Here is a 16,716-nt window from a genome sequence, read left to right on the forward strand (position 1 = left end):
GTGGAATACCCCAGATTTGCAGTCAGTAAGGAAGGAAATGGATATTTTTATTACAGTATTTTAATTTTTTGATTAATTAAAAATGATATGGACAAACAAGTTTAGCTGTGAAATGCCTGTGCTGACAGGCCTACATAGGAAAGACATCAGGAATGCATGTACCTAGAAGATAACTTTTCTAAGCCCAGGTTTATCAACAGTGAACCAGAAGGCAGAAGCAATGTGAAAATGTCATTTCCCAGTGGAACCAGTACCTAATTGACACTCGTAGTCTGCAATGCGTGTTTCTCATATAATAGTTTTCACAGTAGAGGTACTTAAACTTTACTCCACGTTTTCTTGTTTAGTCTCAATTTCTTACTTGACACATAGCAGAATCCTAAGGGGAAATAAAACTACAACCTAGCTGCTTGTAAGTTGATGAAACCTTTCTGGGAGAATCAGTGTAGAAGAGAATTTGATATGATAGCGTGCAGCTGGCTCTATGCAAGGTTTACAAAGTGCCATCTTAAAACATATATATATATATATATATATATATATATATATATATATATATTCCCAGAAATGGTGTGTGTGTGTGAGCTCCAGGTGGAGCAACCAGGTCATTTCCAGACGGTGATTTTCAAATCTGGTTGAACAGATCCCTAACATGGTTTCAGAAGTTATTACTGTTTCTCTGTTTCCACATTCACTCACCATTTTAAGAAATGCAGATGGTAGATGAGCTTTTATGCTTCAGTGTATGGGACTGTTTGGTCAACTGAGTCATTCCCTTCAGCTGAGTGTCTTCTTTTGCGTGAAGGGCTCACAAGACCAAACTGCCCCTACCGAGAGGGTCTGTGTCAAAGGCTAAAGATCCCGCGCATACATCCCAGTCCTGCTGGGGGGTGATGCTGGCCAGTGAGAGTTTCTCAGCCCTGCTTCTGAGGGTAAAGGCGACCTCTTTGTTCCAGTAGTCACTTGAAAGACTGAGTGCACAGTTGTGTGCCTAATAAAGCCAGGACAGCAAATTAACACACTTCCTCTATTTTTTTTTGTGAGTGCTTTAAACACTCACATACTAAAGTCCACCAAGATGAGGGTGTTGATGCTTTTTGATTGAAAGGAAAGAGAGGCTTTCACTTGGCTTTTGAAGAAAGTAGTTAAAGGAAATGGTTATGGGGGAGAAGAAATGGACTAGATTCCTCAAAGGCAAATACATTCCTCTAGCTTAAATTTCTGGAAAGGATGAGATTTCAGGTTTGTCCTCAGAATTTCCTGCTAGCTCAGAGAGATGCCTCCCTGCTCAGCTGGCTGCCTTCAGGCAGCTCCCAGCTTATTAGCTGGCTTCTGTGGTTCAATTCGGAGACTATGGCAGTCAGGGGAGCAGCCTGGAGGCAACTATGTGGGAATAATTACATGCAGACATCTGTCATTTGAGGAAACTCACTCCCCTTGGACCTGGGATGACATTGCTGGTCAGAGCAGGTTCCTTCGTGAAAGGGACTTGCCAGGTAGTGGTGATTTTTTCCTAGGGTATGTCGGGTTTACCTGGGATATCCTGCATGTATGTAGTGTCCACATCCTATTTAGCTGACTCAGGGCTTCCCCAGTGAAGTTGCATTGCCTAGGGAACAGGGAGGCACCTCAAAAGAAGTCAGATTCTAAGTGGAAAGGGCCTGAAAAAAGTGGTTGCTGCTGCCTTCTGTTTGGGGCAGGGAGGCTGCTGTCAGAGGTCGGAGGCAGGGTGGGACACTGTCATGTCTGAATTCCTGGCACACAAATGTCAGTGGTTGTTGGAGACGGAGGTGCAGCTTACCGACTTGTCCTCTTTTACACAGCACCACTAAATAGCGAATCAAACCCAGGTTTTTTTCGTATGTATTGATCAGCTGGTAATTCCTGTATTGATTTCTTCAAATGTGAGTGAAATGGACTATGATCTTTGTCAAAACTCAGTGTGTTTATCTCATGTGGATAGAAATATCGGTGCCTTCCCATTTTGCAGTGTTGTGGAGCTGGCTGCAGTATTTATTTTTTTTCTCCTTTTTTAAAACCGTGCTTGCTACTACTGCAGGAAAGGCACAAAGCAGAGATATAACTGCAAAGCACAGGGAACTATGCAGAGTTTTAAGAAAAGGAAAGATGAAGAAGTGTGGCATTTTGAACTCCAATGGTATAGAAAAACAAACAAAAACCAACCAAACAAAACAAACAAAACAAAACCAAAAACAACAACAAAACAAAACAAACAAAAAACCAACAAACAAACAAAAAAAAAACAACAACAAAAAAGATTTTTTCAGTTAGGGCATCCAAAATTTCTTCCACCTTGCTGAGCAAACCCATTCCCTAAAATGTGGCCAACTTTACCTTTCTTCTCTTAGGCAGTGTAGGATTTAGAATGATAGATGTTTTATGATCACTGTTTCTCCTCTTTTCTCCCTTCCCCCCCATCACAGTACTACTTTCAGCCTTTGGTCAAATGTGCTATACAGGGCTCATCTAGCTTTTATACTGCCTTTAAGTACTCTACTGGCTCATATGTTGAGCTGTGAGCTATGCTTCTCTTTGTCTTTCAACACTTCCCTCCCCGCTCCCCCCCCCAAATAAGCAAGACAGTAAAGTCAGTGCTAGATTTTTGTTTGTTTATTGATGCAGAGTGAGGGGTCAGGTGGTCACCTAAAATGCAAAGTTATTTGCAGGTCTTTTCGTATGACTACGCGCTTCCTAAGTTGACGCGTCGTAGAAGACATTAAAGAACAGATTTTCCTAATAATGTTCAGATATAGTTGGGGCCTAGCTTGTTTAGATGAAAAGCAAATCAAACTAGAAAAGAATCCCCATACCTGTCTTCCCCAGTCAAGCAATTTTTTATGCGATAGCTTTCTTTTTTTCTGTTTATCAAACTATCTTTAATCTCCTTATTCCTTTCACCGAAAGCTATCTTCTCTTGTTTGAAGGTCCTTGATCACATGTAAATTGGATGGCAGTGACAGCTCCTGTGCAAAGTACTCCTGTCGTGCCATTGTGTGCTTTCTTTGAGGCTCACTTAATGGGCTGGTGAGCAGAACAGTTTTGGGGCTGCCTCCTGCACTACATTTACCTGGAAAATGCTTGAGTTTGTGTTGTGAACACTCCTGGAAGCTTCTAGCTATGTGTAGGATGAAGGGGTTTTTCCTCAGTCTAAATCCATTCAGCTGCCGACAGGAGAGGTCTCACCTTTTTCTGTTGCTTTCTAGCCTGTGTCTCAACTTCTCCCAGCTATTGATGCCGACCCTCCCACATCTGGCTTAAAACTAATTGGTTTCTCCAAAATATTTTAATCTGGGTTTTAGATTACATTGTCTGACCTGATTTTTTGAATTGATTTGGATGTTCCTTTTTAAGGATAGAGATAAAATGCTGAAGTGACGAGTGCAGCAGGGGAACACCATGGTGAGATACATGAACAACCACCTCTGACTTTGGTAGTACTGAGTTTAAGCAGAAAGGCATAGCATGCAGAATCATTGCCTGCAATTTCACTCAGTGTTTGTCAGTTTTTGGCTCAGCTGCCTTATATTCTACATTTTCAAAAATGCCAGTGCTTCTTTCTCCTTTGGTAAGAGAAGAGAAGATCTGCATCCCCACCTTGTGTCTGGGAACATCCCCAATTCTTTTGACATCAAAGCTACATTTAGGAAGACTGCCTGTACTAGTAGCCCAGCATCAGGTAGACCTGTTGGAAAATGTATTTTCTGTGTATTTAAAAGGATCGTACAAGTAACTCACTTTGCTTTTATCAGCTCTTTTGTTTTTTATATTTGTTTCTCTTGTAAAGTTGTAGCTTGTTTTGATCCATACGTCTTACAGTTAGTTACAGACTTCGTTATCTCCCTTCACAGCTTCCTTTTTTCTCATTTCTTTTTTTTCTCCTTTCAAACATGGTCTCTTGATTTTGCATGAAATCTGGTCTGTAGGTGGCCACAGTTGAAGCTGTTAAGAATTTATTTTAAAAACAAGAAGATCCTTCCTGCTGTGAAGACAATCTGCTAAAATAATATGCACAATTGAATATGACCCAGACTCCTTTTAGACTGCCAGAGTTTCTAAAAGGAAGGGAAACTGGCTTCTCTTTTCCTGAAACAAGGGAATCTTCTGAGTTTAGCTACTCTCTACAGTATGAAATGTCTTAACTTTATCTCAGAGACATTTTTAGGAGACATTTCTTATACTTTATTTTGACAACCATTGAGGGAAAGGGCTTGAGGCTAAATCTGAGTCCTGTATCTTGTGTATTTTGGAATTAAAAGCTCACTGGATTCACTTGAGGGAACGTATCCATGTGTAAGTAACTTGAGGCATTAAAAATGAAGTGATTGGCTTAGATTTGTTTTGCCTGAGACTGTAAGAGGGTGTGTTTTTCTTACAACCAAATGTGGTATCCTAAACTGCCACACAACTCTTAGAAAAATACCAAGGCCTTAAAAAGGTACCATTGAAGAAATCGTTGGAAAAAATAAAGAAATAATACTGAAATTTAAAACACTTCTCCCATTATTCAATACTGATATGTCTGGAAACAAGACTTATTTGTTGATGAAAATAAATACTGCTTTTCCATATTGGAGAAATATTTAATACTTGTTTAAATTATTATTCCAGAATAAGGCATAGGTGAGGTCTTCCATAAAATGACTGTTCCCATTCCCAGTGTTTTTTCTAGTCAGTATCTGAAAATATCTCTACATATGAAGAGAAACTCACAACAGTTGTCGACACTGATAGCAACAGTGCCTGACTGTGCCTCAAGACCAGGTAGCTTGCCCTGGCCACGTTCGTAATTGTGGGCCCTGCAGGGATCTTCTGAAGTTGCGCTCAGCCTTTGTACTGAGGCAGGAGCTGAGCAAGGTGAGTTTGCTCACCAGGGGAGGTCATTAGTGAGCAGTAAGTGGAGCTGGCATGCATGCTCACACACAGGCAGTGAGGGGTGCTCTGGCTGGAGAATACACACCTGTTTGGTGGGGTTTATCTCCCCAGACTTTTGGCATCCACAGCACAAAACTCTGCATCTGAGTTAGATGTCCAAGAGGCCATTACGGTCAGTCGGTATCTGTTTGTTGGGACTGATGGAATCTGGAGAGATTGTGCCTAACATTTACTAAACACAATGCTATCTGAAGATGGAATTTTTTTGATTGTGTTTATAAGGACAGGTAGTATTCATATTTAAGGACAAAGCAACTGCTGAAATTTCCTGGCCACAGATTCATCTCTTTATTTCAGTAGGTACAGTGACTTAGAGCCGAGGCGGCATGAGCCAGGCCAAGGCTGATCAGTCTGTGTCTCTGGCTTTCTCTATGCAAGTCTGAATGTTGATGGATTTATCATGTTATCTGTCATAAATTTCTACTTGGATTGTTGTGATAGGAAAATATTTTTCCCCTAACAGCGATTTTGACTTGAACACAAAGTGGATCACGCAGTTTTTGAAACAACCAATCGAGCTACTCCTTATCCCAAATATTCCACGGAAGGAGGGTTATGTCCTATGTTTTCTCAGATGTCCTGAGTTAAAGCTGTTGGAAAAATGAAGCTAGGAGTGCTTACATTGTGTATGGATTGTGTATGATTTGACAGGTTGTAATTTACTAATTAGCAAATGCTATTTAAATGTGGCAAAACCACAGTTTCAAGTGAGTATGCATGATAAAATAAACAAGCTAACTGAAAACATGCAAATTAAAATTCTTATGAAACCCTATCTACTGATAAAAGCTATTCCTTCATTCTCATCATCTCTTACAGCTTGTCCAAATACAGTGTCATTTCTTGAAGGTGGTCACAAAGGTGCTGCTTGTCACTGCGCTCAGACTCCTACATGGATCAGAGTTTTCTGGACCTTAGAGTTGATGCAAAATGCATTGTGTAATATAGGATCTAGCATCTAGGCTATAACAAACTAGCCTTTGCCTTTAAAGTATTTTCAGAAGTACTTTCAGTCATTTTCATGCATCGAACTCTTGGAGAATATCAATAACGCATGCTTATGTTCTGCTTACTCAGATTATTAAATGCAGTGTTCAAGTTAATTAGCAAAATGTCATGGATTTACTGCTTTCTGTCATCTGGGGAGAGGCATCAAGTATCAAAGAATGTATCAACCTTCATTACTATGCCCAAATGTGGTTACAGAGGTACTGAGATGCACCACAGAATTTTGATTTTGCTTTCTCAGTTCAGAATATTTCTTTTATTCCAAGTTTTTAACAATAACAGTGAACATGCCATTGTGGTTTGTATATTACATTTTACAAATTAGCTGTTAGGAGTGCTACAAATACAAAGCCATAATTTCAGAAGTAATTTTGGTCAGATGTCAAGGAGACAAACAAAAATTGTCTTACAAAAATAATATAGTAGAACACTTCAGTTTGGTATGAAATCTCAGTTAATATTCAAAGAAATTTTGTTAGGCAAGATATGGCAAAATATGTATATTTTCCGAAACACTGAAGCCTCATGATCATCAAGTTCAAGGAAAATTACAACCTCTCAAAATATGTAATAGCAAGTCTTTTCCTTGGGAGCTGATGCTGCTAGCAAAATAATGGATGGAGGTGCTGGGCCAATGAAGAGTGTGGTAGCTGACATTGTGTCTCAGCCAAACTCAGAAAAATATATACCTGCCTTTGTTAAGAAACAGATGAAACACTCTCAATAGAGTAACCACCTTTCCTGCTTGCTCTCAGGGTTCACAGTTCATGTTATTCACCTTTGGGAGGGAACAAATAAGAAAAAGAAACATCTAGCAGCAGCAGGAAGAAGCAGGTGCTTTTTCTTTTTGTTTTTTCTTTTTTTTTTTTTCCCTCAGAATTGTGGTAAAGAAGTTCTTAAGGGAGAGAACAACTGCCTAAGACTGTGGCTCATTTTTTAACCTCTGCAGTGATTGGAAAGAGATTGCCATTGCACCTTGAAGGCTTCCCAGGTTAAATATGGGATGATCTATTTCTAGGAAGGCCCAAGCTAATGTTGGTAATTAGAAATAGAAGGATTTAAGTTTGGTTAATAGATGTAATACTTACAAAGTTCAAATTCATTAATATTCATCTCCTGACACCATACATAGCACATGCCATCAAATGTATTCTGACTTTACTAACTGTACGATTTATTCATCTTTCACAGTTCTACAAAAAGGGAGGTCTGCTCTCTTGTCTATTTTTTTTTTTTTCAAGGAAAAGGCTAGGAACTTGTGCTTAAAAATTCTTCCTGTTTTTAAACTGTAAGGCCAGATGTGCTTTTCAGAGGTTTGTCTGAGTCCCTGCAATAATAGAAGAGCCAAAAGCAAGAATATCTGAAGCAGTCTGCGTTTAACACTGGACCCATTTCTTGTTTGCAAGTCCTAAGTTCTAAATCAACTGAATCAACTGTACAACTGAAGCCTTGTGGAATTGATACATGGAGAAACTTTGCTCTTGCTGAAGGACTTTCTGGGCAAAGTTGAACATTTTTATCTTAGGGAAAGTTTTATTTATTTATTTTGAGCAAAGCATTAGCACAACTAATGTTTCTTTCCTACCCATGAAAGCTATATTTTATTCTCAAGAAAGTATTCTCATAGAAATTAAATCCTGGTTGATGTTAGAAGCTAATTGCAAGTTGGACTTCTGTGTTTGTTGTTTGGAATAGGTGGCTCCCTGCTAGTCTGATTCAGAAATTTTGTTTTATTCAGGCTTGGTGTCAAATTGCAACTGCTTTTGTTGTTTCTGTGTAGGCTTCACGTGACCTCGCTCATATATTCCTACCTTTATAGTGGACTGAAAATCCAAAAGGACTGATACAGGGCAAAAAAAATAGGTTTTCCCAACAGTTCCCCACATTTTATTGATTCTTCCATTACCTTGAGCAAAAAGTAATTGTACTAAGAACTTCTATGAAGCCTGGATGTTATTTTCATCCACTATTGTGTCCCCCTGGGGATTAGTCAGAGTAACTCTACAGTTCCCCTTCTGCAAAAGTGAACTACTATGAAGAAGGGAGGCACATATAATGAATTTCTGTGAAAGAGTGGCAGGGTCTTTGCCCCTGAGACTGTATGAGAGAAACCAATGAGAAGTATGTTCTCAGGACCTACTGATGCTTCTAAGTGAAAATTAAGGGCGCCTAACTTCTAGTATTCCAGGATCCCAAGAGACTTATGGTGCTTCATGCAATATGATGGGAGAATAGATTCCTGAAATAAATTCATTCTTTCTTTTTTCTGACTGTGTCTTTGAAGCTTCTTTTTTTTTTCTTCTTTCTGTTTTTGCTTGCTTAGCTGCCAGTGCCGGTGGCCCTGGTTGAAAAGAGCAGATGCTTTTGTGCCTCTTGCAGGACCCCACCAAGATCTAGTAATCCGGACTGCGTGACTTTTTATGACCTCCAGCAGAAGCCTATTTTAGCATAGGCAGTGAATGAAGCATAGAGTCAAGACACCACCATGGGAAATTAGCCTGAAGCTGTGTAACGAAGCCTGCTGAGGATGGTCTTTGGGGTTAGAAAAATGCTTGCTGCCTGCAGAATCACAGAAAACATGTATGTGAAATTTCCAGCTCTTCTGATGACATCAGTCTTTCCATCAGTGCAACAAAGGTACTTCAATGTATTCATCTTGTATGCAAGTTACCTGAATAATGTCAGCAAGTGGCATGAGTAGGAGCTCACCTTGCAGACTTCAGGTTTTGGGGCCCTCTTGATTTGGAGAAGTATTTCTGATTCAGGCCACCAGGGAACAAATTTCTAAATGTGATTTTCTGTCCTGGGTTTTGTGGTCCTTAAAAGGATCATGATCTGGGAAGTTAAATTTCCAATCATCTTCCAGTCCCAGCCTTTGTTGTCAACAGGATTAAACTTCCTGCACGTGAATTTGGATGTCCTCAGAAGGTGGGTGAGCATTTGGCACAAGCTTGCACTAACTGGCAGGGCTCTGACTTGTGTGGAGGATGGTCTAATCTGTTCAGTGTTCGGTGTCAAAACCTGACAGATCTGTGGTTCTTTCTGAAGCATACATAAAGCAGGAGTGACTTGAAGATCTCTTAGCAGCAGAGCATTTTAGGCCACGAGGAAGAAAGACTTGTGGAATTCAGTCTGGACTGCTATGACTTACTTGGAGGTCTGTCACACAGTGTACATATTTCTGCTTCAAGCACTATCCCCAGTTCCACAAGTATTCTCCAACAGGTTAGGAACACTTTAACACTTCTATCTCGCTTGTAGCTGTCTGCTTTCACTTTGATTAGTCAAGTATTTACAGTCAAAAGATCAGTCTCAGACTGTATTTTCTTGAGTTGTTTTCTTGAGATGCCTCCAAGGGATCTGGAGCTGCAAGAAACCGTACTGTTACTCATTGAATGACACCAGTCCTTTTGTCTGTGATTGCTGTGAAGGTGATGATGTATCACCTGCATGCTAGTTCCTTGTTCTTATTTTTATATAGGTGCTGGAAAGAGAAATGGAAACTTTCTGAATATTCTTAATCCCTACAGGAACTGCATTTTGTATCTGGAAAGAAATTCTTACCAGGTACTACTTAGTAAACATGCTGTAAAGGCTCCTTCACAAGGAAGAGTATTTCTTGTGTAAGTAGCTTCCAGTACCAAATCAATCACCAGCTGGGAGGCACTGTCATAATGAAAAAGGAGTGGCATTTACCACCAAAAAATCATGAAGGACAGACATAAGGATGCTATAAAGGCTGACTAACAGCCTTGATTCCTGTAGATATATTTCATTGCAGTGCCACTATGGTTCTTTACATCTGTTATTCCCCCTCATTTACCTTTCTCCCAAGGACAATTATTACATGACTTTTATTTTTTCAAAAAAAAAGAAAGAAAGAAACATGCTCAGAGCTTTCTGTCCATAAACAGAGACTCACAAATTGTTCCTCATTGATCCAGGCTTAATTTGTCCTTTCTGGTCATGCAAAGGAGCCTGGGTGCTTGTGTCTCTCTACTGAAGTCAGGGTGTTATGACTCTGGTGGGTAGATGTTTGAGCTCCTCAGCACTCATAATTTCTCACTATGGAAGCCTGAGTTGTCTTTATCTTTTTCCAAAAAGTTGCTGCTAGAGTCAGTAGCAGGACAGGGGTGTATCAGGTAGGATTGAGAACAGTCCTCAAGGAGCTGGGAGGCAGGGAATAAGAGCTGGAGTGACTTACAGCCCCTGCAAACCACTCCACTAATGGGGGAAATCGCGTTGCTTGAGGAAGGATCCTGGGGAGGCATCTTTCTTCTGGATAGCTTCTTTGTGCAGAAATACACTAGAGATTAGATCAGAGTGTAGCACATCTAGTACCTTGGTTTGCTCATGCTGTATTTCTAAGGTGGGTCAGTAACAGTGTGACAGCCCTTGTCAACGAGAAACTGATGGAAAGAGAAAAATCTTTCTTAGATGTAGTGCTGGCCTGGAACTTTTTAGGAGAACTTTTAATTGGGAAATACTAAATTTTACTTGTGGCTGTTTTGTTTTTGTTTTTCTTTTTTTTGTTTGTTTGTTTTTTGAACTTGCAACTTTTTGAAGAGACCTTATATTTTGGGCAGTTTTTATTTTTTTACTTTTCTAATACAACTATATAGATATCATACTTTTTGTATTTTCTAAATAAAACATTATTTTTTCAGATATGAAGTTTTTCTTCATTTTGAGAAGCCAGCCAATTATAGTTAAAAAAGCAAAGTCAAAGGTTGTCAAAAATAGGAAAAAATACAAACATAAGGAGTTCATAACATTTTGGCCCAGAGACCTGATATCTTACCATTGTATATTTAGCTCAAACTATTTTTGAGATACTGATGTTTCAGCCTATTTCAGGATTGGACAACTTTTCAAAACTTCACTGTTTATACAAGATGAAAAAAAAAGATGAAAAATGGATTTTCCACCCAGATTTAATTGCCATCATATATTAAAACATTCTGAACTGATTTGCTACAGTTTGGCCAGAAGAAAGCCTCACTGTATAGTAGAGAGCTCCACAAGATGTGTTTCTTGCTGACGAAAGTATCTCTCAGTTTTCTACGTGCCGTTCTACCTAGTAACAGAGGAGGGGAGAACCTTCCCTTATGCTATATAGAGGCACTAACAAAGTCGGAGCATCCCCTTATGGAGAAACGTTACTCCGAGAATTTACACACATCAGGTGTAGTTACTCATCTGCGCATAGATGGAGGAGAATATGGCACTCCAGGAAATGGAGAAATACTGCTCATGAGAACTGAGTTACAGAAGTTAAAGATGAAATTGTGAACTACATTTGGAAATAAATTGCATCCCAGAAACTGTTTGGAATTTCTTTCTTGTGCAAAGTGAATTTTGTGACTTTTATTGAACAGTTTATTTGAATTAGCAAACTGTGATACAAAGGTTAATAAATCTTGCAGCAGAGAAATAAGGAATAATGACTGAGCTACGTGGAATAAATTAGCTGTCAGAGGAGTTGCTCTTCTACCAGCAGGTTTCTGTAGCATTATCACATCCTTATTATCTAGGTTACACTTCTCACAGCTGCAAACACTACAAGATAGAATGATAAAGATCCTTAAGCTGTGTTTTAGGCTTGGAAAACAGTGGTGTTGTTCCAGAGAGGCAGGTTTGTTGTGCAGGTTTGTTGTGCAGGTTTACTGGACAAAATTATTATACTTCATATAATTTTTTGAAGGATAATGTGTGTATTTTTTTCAGATAGATGGATAGAAAGTTGTCAAAGGGAATTGGCACTGACTCAGAGGTAGACTGCATAATGAAGCCTGGGGGTTCATTTAATGACATAAATATTTTCAAGATGTTTCTTGCTGCTCCTCTGATCTTGTTGAATAACCTTGCATAATATTGGAGGGAGAGGTTTTGTTCTATCTCCACTCCTTTTTCTTATATAAGGTATGAACTGTGATACTGAAATGGTGGAAACTTAATGTCACATGGAGGAAAAGAGTCCAGATTTCCTCTGCAAATAGAGGCCTTGGAAAGTAAGGGTAAAAAGAGCTTCATAGTCCACATCTACTCACCGTCTGTCTTTTTTAGCAAGGAACAACAGCATGATCTGGCAGAGGGAATTTCACTGCTCTTTGAGAGAGTTCTGTATCAGCATCGCTTACATGATCAAACCTGTCTTACCAGAGAGGCAACAGAACTATGTCTATTCTTTGTCAGGATTAATGAATTGTGTCTGCAGCTTGAAGTGAAATGTAGTCCATTGCCCTGGACGCTCTGAGCAAACACAAATGGTGCTATAGCTGATGGCCACAAAAAGCTACACAGTTCCCTCTCCCTTTCTCACTAGTTCATTTCTCTGCTATTTGCTGTTTTAACTCTTTTTATGTTTGAGCTAAGAACTCCAACTCAAATCATTTTTCTTTCCTTTTCCTTTAACTTAGGACTGATGAGTCATGCTTCACCAGGTATCCTGACCATGAGAGTTCCTCTGAGACATTATTGAATTACAAGGTCTGAGAAGTCCTGAGCACAAGCTAACAGATCCTTGAGAAGAGCGTCAAGACACAAAGGGATGTGTTCTTCACTGTAAGCCATTTTTCTTCCCCTTTCACACTTTTTCACTTGTAATTGCCAATAAAAAAGCCATTAATACATGTTGCTTTGCAGTATATCTGGAAAGATTTTATATAAAACAGCTCCAGTCTTGAAATCAGAAACATGTGATTGACCGTCATATGTGTGTGAGGATATATATATATTTTATTTTAGTGGCTCTCTGCCAGGCTATTGGGGTCCCTTGTCACATGTCAGGCTACCATTGGTCAGCTGGTGAACATGGTACATTTAGACTTGTGTTGGCTAGATTTTTTTGGTAATGTCTCCAAAGGAAAACTATATCAAGCTGTTGAGAAAAGCAGGCATTTAGGCTATTCCACTCTGAAAACTCTAAAGTATAATTGCTACAACTAGGGATTGTCAGCCTTGTTGATGCTACCAAACCAGCATAAATTAAATTCACTGTTCTTTTGTGCCTCTTTTTATTTTGTGTAGGAATTCATGTGAAGCAGTGGAAAGATGTTCTCCCCTTTCTCTTGGGGAATTCTTTAGAGAAGGGGAAAGAAGGTTGTTGCTGCAAAAAGAAAAATGCAGTCCAGAATTGCCTGGTTATTTGACATTAGAATACTGGTGCTGCAGACGCTGCCAGGGCTGATCTAAGCTGTGGCTTGACTTGATTTGCCTGGAAATCTGCCAGTGGCAAGACCACCTCCCGAGCTCAAGTTTAAGGAAAGTGGGGAGAAAGGTTTCCAGAGAAAAGTAACATGAGATTAAATTGAAGAATACATCAAGGTGAGAGAACACTCTTCTTTCTTTCTTCCAGTTCCCTGTTGTTCCTATGACTGGGGAGAGGACAGCTCTTCATTATGGCTTTTATTCTTTCCTTCATTGCTCCCCTCCTTTCCCCCTTCACAGCTTCCTTCTCCAAAGGGCTTGTTGCTGCAGAATAGCAAGGAGTTCCTATAAATTTCACACCTGTCATTCATCTGGGCTCTGCTGGTCTCAGAAATTGCTGTGATTTAGATACCTTATCAGAAGGTGTCCAGGTGGCTGGGACGCCATTCTGCCAAACTGTACCGCCTTCCACCATTGCCCTCCCTCACTGCCTTCCCCCCTCCCAAGTCCTGAAATTTGCACGCTGCACTGGGACAGCACTCAGCACTTGGCAGAGAAAGACTCCAGGGGGGAGGTATTTCATCTACAACAGGGAAATTAAACATGGCCCAGGGCACCCCAGTTGTCTAAACAACACATCGCCCTGCTGCTCTTTGCAGGCTTTGTAATCCCTGGGTGCATTTCTGAGGCTGATGTTGCCCTGTGTTACTGCATGCAAGCCCAGCAAAAGACTTGTGGTGTCTTAAGGAAGAATGTGTATGATTTGTACCACAGAATAAATAAATAAATAAATAAATAAATGAAGTCCCATGACTTTATATAAATTTTAGGTTTAGATCTATGATTAGAAACTCAGCTGCATCTTTCTTTGAATTTACTCTTGGGAGATACCACATTGCCATAGCATTATGGGTCATTTTATCTTGGGTCCAAATAACCTCTGTTTTAGCAAAGGAGGGAATTCAGAAGTGTTAAGCAGACTGGATTAGGGCATAAACAGGTCTAAATCAGCCCAACCTCGTCAATCAGACTGATTACAAAGGTTTTTGACTAATATACAATGTGACCTGTTCCTTTGAAACAAGTATTGTTTTTTCTTCTCCAAGTAGTGAAATCCTGTCAGAAGGGAAAGAGGGATAAATCAGGCTGCAGTGAGATGTGTCGCTCAAGTGGCGGCTGAGCTAGGTCTCCCTAATCTGAGATGGCAAAGGATACCTCACCCTCAGAGCTACTGGCCTACTGCCTGTTGCTGCTGCCCAAAACGATGCTGTTCATTTTAAGAGGTTAGGGTAAAAAACATGTACCAGTAGATAGATAAATAGGTAGACAGTTTTGATGTTTGGTCAAGCCTATACAGACTGACACTGGGTTAGGGAAAAAGCTGATGTGTGGTTATGTCACTGGTCATGAGGCAGCAACAAGGTTAGGTGGAAAGGGAGAGAATGCAGTGCCATGTAGCTCAGGCATCTCTGGATGTACTCAGGAGAGCATATCCACCCATCCCTGAGAGAGCAGTTGAACAGATCAAAAAGCCAAAGCTCTTGTCTGACACATCAGCAACCTGCGTGTAAATCTTAGTGTACTGAAAGGAGCTTGTCTCACAATATAAAGTACTCCTTATTGCCTACACACCTTTGTTGGGTGCTTGAGAGAGACACATCTTCTGTTTGGATCTGAGAAATGAGTAGGCTTGGAAACAATGCAATGTTTTCCTGTAGCAGCATGAGATTATGTCATGCTGGAGAACAGATGATACAAAGCTGACAAGCAGGCTGTTCTTCATCTCATTCAGAAGTTACAAGGGCAGGTAAACTTTCTATGGATTTTCTTCTAAAACCCAGAAAATGCCACTAATCTAATAATAACTTGCATAAAGTGAATGTAGAAAGAGGTTTTCTGCAAAACAAAGGTAAACTCAAGTCAGCACACAGGAGCTTATATTTGGATTGAATTTGTAGTAATTCAACACCCAAGATTAAAGGTCAAACTCTCTGCTGGGAAAATTGGATCTAAAATGCAATATTAAGTCCAGCAGACTCATTTGAAAGATGTAAATTCGTTCACCTTCAGTACTGGGAATGGAGGGAGGAATTTTTCACAACATGAACACTGTTGTTGTAGGTATCTAAAACTCACTCAGTGTGTATAAAATTCCTTTAGCTAATGACTTAGAAAATTTCAAACAAGGCCACGAGCAGCAATAGTGAAATTCATCGCAAGGAGAGACACGCTAGGAGGAAAGATTGTGCAACTTTCCTGTGAAAGATACTATTGCATAGCTGATAGTGACCACACATGATGAGATTATTTGAAGCTGTTACCTTGTGCTGAGACTTGACTTAGTAACTGACCTGATGACTTGGAACTCTGAATCAAAGTGAGCTGAAATGTTGATATGCTCTTTACTCTTTGGTGGACTGCTCTGTAGAATGAGATTGTAAAGTACATGCAATTTGTGTTGAAAGGTTTTACCTTCCCTGTAACTTAAACAAATGCCCTGGGACTGCTCACCTGTTAAAGGGTTCAAGCAAGTGTACCTCTCCAGTTAAAGAACCTAAAAGTATTTATTTTTCTTCCACCTTTAGCTCTTGCAATGTTCATACAGGCATGTTTTCCTAATGCTGAACGGAGATGTGATAATACTTGTTGAAAAAAAAAAAAAAAAGAGAAAGCCAGAAACTAAGCAGGAATGTTTTCAAACCCAACATCATATTTGAAATGTACTTAGATAGTTTGGTTGTAATTAAGTGTCCCACCATGAGGCTGAAACAGTGCTGAGTAGAAACTCTGCTGTGTTCTGCTCCTCTTGCTTGCCATGAAGCTATTAAAGGAACACGGAGCTCTTCTAACCTTTAGAATACCTTGAATATGTGAGTTGATGTGTACTGTCAGCTATTTTTCTATTTGTTATTACCATTTTTCCATTTCATTTACTCCATTGTTCCTTGGGATTCCCTTTATCATACCATAAAAGCTATACGTACTAGGTAGCTTTATCATTTCACCCTGGCTTTCCCAGTAGTTAGATATTTACTTGAAGATGAGCACACATTGAAAGCTCCCTAAGATGTATGGCATGCTTACCTATTCCTGTCAGAACCACAAAAGCTGTCAGGTAAAAGCAAGCTGGGATTCTTTCTGGAATGTAAGAGATCTATTCTATTGAAGCTCCAGGTCATATTTTTGAGATTCCAGCTTCTACAGAATTCTAGTTTTCTCCTTGTGGAGTGAAGGAATTCAAGTGCTTACATAAGACCAAATGACTTGCAACCTTCCCTTCTCTTCCCTTGCTTACACCACATTCTAGTAGGCCATCAAGTGCCTTGACTGTTACATACTACAAGTGATGCAAACATGCAGGAGAAAACTTACCTCTCATAAATACCCCTGATTTCTGCAACTATAAGGGTACAGTTTTGAAGGCTAGATGGGACAGAAGCGAAACAGAAAGCCAGATAGACATTAAGAACATCGGTTTGGATGGCTTATAGTAAGCAGCTGCAGAATGCTTGTGACCGGTGAATAAAGCTGCAGCAGAGGATCAGAGCTATTGAAGCTCTCTCCAGTGTTGGAAGCACTGTCAAATAACCATGTGGAAAATAAGCT

At 39.8% G+C, this 16,716-nt stretch overlaps 1 long non-coding RNA gene across 2 annotated transcripts in view; it reads left to right on the forward strand.

Moving 5' to 3' along the window:
* The first annotated feature begins 6,714 nt into the window (after positions 1-6,714).
* The window catches only part of LOC118169457, a 28,339-nt gene continuing 18,337 nt past the window's right edge, over positions 6,715-16,716 (forward strand). The window contains exons 1-2 of one of the 2 annotated variants that reach the window (XR_004752116.1): positions 6,715-6,795; positions 12,381-12,525. This is a non-coding gene — a long non-coding RNA (uncharacterized LOC118169457). Of the gene's footprint in view, positions 6,796-8,342; positions 8,599-12,380; positions 12,526-16,716 lie in introns of those variants that run through there. The other variant, XR_004752117.1, reaches the window with a different exon arrangement.

This window comes from Oxyura jamaicensis, chromosome 6 (assembly GCF_011077185.1).
Source record: "Oxyura jamaicensis isolate SHBP4307 breed ruddy duck chromosome 6, BPBGC_Ojam_1.0, whole genome shotgun sequence".
In the NCBI taxonomy this organism is placed as follows: domain Eukaryota; kingdom Metazoa; phylum Chordata; class Aves; order Anseriformes; family Anatidae; genus Oxyura; species Oxyura jamaicensis.